The sequence below is a fragment of the Bos indicus genome, chromosome 17, assembly GCF_029378745.1.
Source record: "Bos indicus isolate NIAB-ARS_2022 breed Sahiwal x Tharparkar chromosome 17, NIAB-ARS_B.indTharparkar_mat_pri_1.0, whole genome shotgun sequence".
Lineage (NCBI taxonomy): Eukaryota > Metazoa > Chordata > Mammalia > Artiodactyla > Bovidae > Bos > Bos indicus.
In genome coordinates, this window is record NC_091776.1 from 34272011 (window position 1) to 34278010 (window position 6000).

Consider the following 6000-nt stretch of genomic DNA (forward strand, 5'->3'; position numbering starts at 1 on the left):
GCATAAAATAATTATTTTAAATTCAAAATATGCAGGCCATAAGAAATGAAAAGAAAAAATAGATGCCAGCTAACATAAGATTCAGTTCAGTTCAGTTCAGTCACTCAGTCGTGTTCGACTCTTTGTGACCCCATGAATCGCAGCACTCCAGGCTTCCCTGTCCATCACCAACTCCCGGAGTTCACTCAGACTCACGCCCATTGAGTCAGTGATGCCATCCAGCCATCTCATCCTCTGTTGTCCTATTCTCCTTCTGCCCCCAATCCCTCCCAGCATCAGAGTCTTTTCCAACAAGTCAACTCTTCGCATGAGGTGGCCAAAGTACTGGAGCTTCAGCTTTAGCATCATTCCCTCCAAAGAACACCCAGGGCTGATCTCCTTCAGAATGGACTGGTTGGATCTCCTTGCAGTCCAAGGGACTGTCAGGAGTCTTCTCCAACACCACAGTTCAAAAGCATCAATTCTTCAGCGCTCAGCTTTCTTCACAGTCCAACTCTCACATCCATACATGACCACTGGAAAAACCATAGCCTTGAGTAGACGGACCTTTGTTGGCAAAGTAATGTCTCGGCTTTTCAATATGCTATCTAGGTTGGTCATAACTTTTCTTCCAAGGAGTAAGCGTCTTTGAATTTCATGGCTGCAGTCACCATCTGCAGTGATTTTGGATTGGGGGGTTTTAAATCATAATTGTAGTCAATAAGACAAAAAATAATTAAGCATGTTGTATGTCAATTAGATAACTGATGAAGATGAACATAATAGACATAGAAATTACTATCCTGATTCTTTTTTAAAAATACACCTATTTTAAAAGAATTTAATGGAATATTTATAAAATTCTGACCATAAAGCAAACCAAAAAGAAAACTAGAAATAGCACAGAACACATTATCTGACTGGGACCTCCAGTGATACTATAAATAAAGAGGAAGAAGAGAAGAGAAAGAAGAGAGGGATAGAGAGAAGAATGAAAATTAAGAAATTTACTTGAATCTATACTTGGGTCAAAGAAAAAAGCAAAACTAAAATTTTGAAATATCTACAAAATAATAATGAAATACATTACATATTAAAAAAAAATGTAACAACCTAAAAGAGTTAGGGCCTAAACCACAATCATAAACACACTGTTAATTAAGAAAGAAGGAAAATAAGCATTCAAGTCAACACCTTAGAAAAAGAATAACAAAATAAAATTAAGGAAGTATAAAAAGGAAGAAAAAATGGATTATGAAAATTAAATTGCTTAATATTACAATACTAAAAGAAAAAAGACTATTAGTTATTGGATAAATAAATCCAATAACTGATTCTTTGAAATAATTTATGAAGTCACAAACCATTAGCTGGCCTAACCCAAAAAAAAGAAAGTTAACAATATTAGAAAGAAGAAATAGCCACAAATATGGAGAAGTTTAAAACCACATTCAGATGAAGGAATATGTATTTATTCATACTTTCTGGAGTTGGTCTAAAACATTTCTCACATATTGTATTTCTTTTTGGTGTTCCTATTATCAATGTCAAAAAGTGTCACAGCAAAGCAAAAGAATTGTTACGTTATTAAATCAAGAAAATCTTCAACTTCTGTGGATTTTTGGTTTCCTCTGTTGTCAGTAGCATTTTTTTTTTTCCCCACAGACCATTTCTCACTGACTCGACTGATTACTTCACGGTCATGACAATCATTGGGCTACATTTCTTAAATGATTTTATCCTAAATATAGAATTCTCTGATAGAGGCTAAATCAACATCAGCAGGAAATAATATGCTAAGTATAATCTCAGCCTCCAACCATCCCCAAAACTACCGGTCAAATAAATTCCACCAATTTACTCTAATTAAAGCTAAAAAGTGTCATGTGTGCTTTAAACGTCAGTCAATTTTGAAGTAATTATACCTGAAGGCAGGAATCCATCAGGGTCTCTTTTTTTAGAATTAAATTCAGATGGGAAGTAAAGGAGTCAAGGGATGTTTGCATATAATTAGTTCCATCCCTATCTTTCTGTGGCTGTTTATTGACAGGACAAGAACTGGTACATTTTTGGAAAGATATATAAAGATTTTTTTTCTCATCTCCATTCCATTTCCTTCAGTTGGGTCAATTTCACTGTGAATTTATAGGAAACTGACATTTCAATTTGAGGAGAAAAAAAATGCATCTTAAAATACAGGACTAAACCCTTACATTTGTAGAATGTTTTACAGTTCTCAAAATGCATTCAGAGAGACCATCTCATTCAATTCTCACAATAGTTCTTAAGGTGATATCATCTTTATTTCAGATAAAGAAATTAGAGATTAAAGAGGATCTGAATATGCCACCCCATCATAGCTCCCTTTCCATAAGGATTATTTTGAGCTGAACACAAGAAACAACAGACAAGAAGGAGCTCTCCACCTTCCCCCTAACTTCCTAAAGGAAGAGCGTCAGTTTGCCTTCGTAAAGGTAATCTCTTTCGCCTCCCCTGACCAGGAAGTAGAGAATGACTCAATCACTGCAGATAGCACCCTTTGAGTCTGCATGACAAACCTTATTAAAATAACCCTTATCTTCCATTAGTTTCACCCAGATACTTACCATCTTACAATTTACCACCCCTAGAAGCCCAAATCCCATTTCCTATGTCTTATTCAGTTCAGTTCAGTTCAGTCACTCAGTCGTGTCCAACTCTTCGCGACCCCATGGACTGCATCATGCCAGGCCTCCCTGTCCATTACCAACTCCTGGAGTTCACTCAAACTCATGTCCATTGAGTAGGTAATGCCATCCAACCATCTCATCTTCTGTCGCCCCCTTCTCAATCTTTCCCAGCATCAGGGTCTTTTCATGAGTCAGCTCTTCACATCAGGTGGCCAAAGTATTGGAGTTTCAGCTTCAGCATCAGTCCTTCCAATGAATATTCAGGACTGATTTCCTTTAAGATGGACTGGTTGGATCTCCTTGCTGTCCAAGGGCCTCTCAAGAGTCTTCTCCAACACCACAATTCAAAAGCATCAATTCTTCGGTGCTCAGCTTTCTTTATAGTCCAACTCTCACATCCATACATGACCACTGGAAAAACCATAGCCTTGACTAGACGGACCTTTGTTGGCAAAGTAATGTCTCTGCTTTTTAATATACTGTCTAGGTTGGTCATAACTTTTCTTCCAAGGAGCAAGCATCTTTTAATTTCATGGTTGCAGTCACCATCTGCAGTGATTTTGGAGCCTAACAAAATAAAGTCTGTCCCTGTTTCCATTGTTTCCCCATCTATTTGCCATGAAGTGATGGGACCAGATGACATGATCTTAATTTTATGAATGTTGAGTTTTAAGCCAACTTTTTCACTGTCCTCTTTCATTTTCATCAAGAGGCTCTTTAGTTCTTTGCTTTCTGCCATAAGGGTGGTGTCATCTGCATATCTGAGGTTATTGATACTTCTCTCAGCAATCTTGATTCCAGCTTGTGCTTCATCCAGTCCAGCATTTCTTATGATGTACTCTGCATATAAGTTAAATAAGAAGGGTGACAATATACAGCCTTGATGGACTCCTTTCCCGATTTGGAACCAGTCTGCTGTCCCATGTACAGTTCTAACAGTTCTTGACCTGCATACAGATTTCTCAAGAGGCAGGTCAGGTGGTCTGGTATTCCTACCTCTTTAAGAATTTTCCATAGTTTGTTGTGATCCACACAGTCAAAGGCTTTGGCACAGTCAATAAAGCAGAAATAAATGTAGTCTTACTACTTCTCCACAATTTATTGCCCTTTCTTAAATGATATATAAGCTCTCAAGCCTAATCACTTCTTTGGGTTTTCACTTCTTTTCTATGAAGCGCCCATGTGCATGCAAAATAGAACTTTCCTCCTGTTAACAGGTCTTCTGTCAGTTTAATTCACTTGCCCCATTCCCTAAATTTAAAAGGGTAAAGGAAAGAATTTTTTTCCTCATCTACAAGATCAAAATGCTTGCCACAAGACTGTACCTCAAGCAAATTTACTGTGTGCAAAATTATTTCCTCCTCGCACACCCACAGCAGACATCACTAATTCACCAAACTGCTCTTTACTGATGAGGCCAAACATTCCCAGAATCCTTTGCACAGTGTCCATGAAACCACTTTGCTCTGCCTGCACTACAACTTCCATATAATGTTCACAGTATACTGGTAGTTCTCTACCTTGCTCCAGGGAGAACCCTCCTTGACAACAGAAAAGTATCTCTGAGTCTCCTTCCTTGAGAATCTTTATCTGTATCACTTTGTTTTAAAGAATTTTCTGAAATTAAAAAGAAAAAAGTTTTTTAAAATGCTTTCTACAAACCTACAAACTTGATGATACTCCTAAAATCTTTCACCCAAAATCTGTAACAGACCCTTTCCCACAGAATTTGGCATAGGCAAATTTTGGGGCTTTCTCTTCAAAGAATCAACCTTTTGCTTGGTTGACTATATTCGGGGTTACCCAAGGGCCATTCTCTTGACTTTCAGGGAAAGTTAATGTGGTCTGGTTAAGAGTCTTCATAGCGGAATCCTCCCTTGAGAACACCAATTTATATGTGTCCCAAGGTTGGCCAGTATAACAATTTCAATTTCTTCCTCTTAGTTGTCATATCAATTTCCTCAGCACAGAAGAGCTTAAGAGCTAAGAGACACACAGGTGAGTCAGACCTCAAAACCACTGACATGATCTCTTCCTGTAAAATTGCTTAATCTTTAATGAGATACATCAAAAAGTCCAAGAAAATGCATATAACCTTTCCAACCATTTCTACTGTTTAGTATGCTGATCGGCCATAAGATAGAACTTGTATCCAATGGATGCAAGTAAGTCAGTGATTCTCATTACTGAAGTTTCTTTGGCATCAAGATTACACAGAAAATGAGGCAGTTTTTTTTTCCAATTGCTCAGCATATTCTAGAGATTATACATTGAATTTACTGCAGATTCCAAAAGAGGACTGTATTTTCAGTGTTACTGAACTGGAGTGATTATATAGTAAATTAAGATATAAGATTATAGATTAAGTAAATTAAGATATAAGATCATATAGTAAAAGAGGGAATAAATCACCCCTCTCCTTCTTTTGAAAAGCGCCTCTCTGGGGCTTCATTCCCTTAGGACTCACTCCATACACTGTAATACAAGCACATTTGTCATGAAACATTAATAGCCAATAATATCGCTGTAGCACATAAAATACATGTATTTTAATAAGTCCAAAGTCCAAGAAACTGAGTTTTCAAACACTAAAAAAAAAGAGATAATATTGTACAATAGGTTCTTTCACGATCCCTAGAATCTTACCCTATGTGTTAGTCTACCACTCCTAAAATTAGAGCCTCACTAGCAGCCAAAATGTTGAAAATAATCAAATCCATGAACCACAGTTTTTTTTAGACTTCTATTATGAAGGACAATTGGAGTCAAAAGCAAAGATAAACATAAGCAGTTATACTAGGACGACGGGTCCACCCATCTCCTGAATTGTCTAAAACAATGAGAGGTTTATTTCATCTATGATCACCAGGAAAACTGGATGTTCAGGCTTGAAAGCAGAAACATGGAAAATGGATCTGATAAAATTAATCTTACCTTATCTTGGGTTGGGTCAATCTCATGATGCTAGAGAAAAAAGTTAATATACATATCTTCATTTTTTACAAACATTTGCTCATTTCAACACATATCAACCATAAGAGTTGTGGCTTAGCTTAGAATGTTTGTCCCTTGACATCTTCAATTTCTAAACATTCTATAGGACCAACTGGGTAACTCCAAAAGAGCTTGAATATTCGGAAGTATTTAGGAGTTTGATTTTAATGCCACAATTTTGGATAGGCAAAGAGTAATAAATGAAAGGAAAAGATGCATAGTAACTTTAAAAGTATCAATCCCTATGGATACTTAAAAAATTTTAGGTACAACTGAAGGTACACCTGCAGAATCGAAAGAGAATCTGTTTTGATCTTCATTACTACATATTATTAGTTTTCTCTTTTAAAAACTGTTT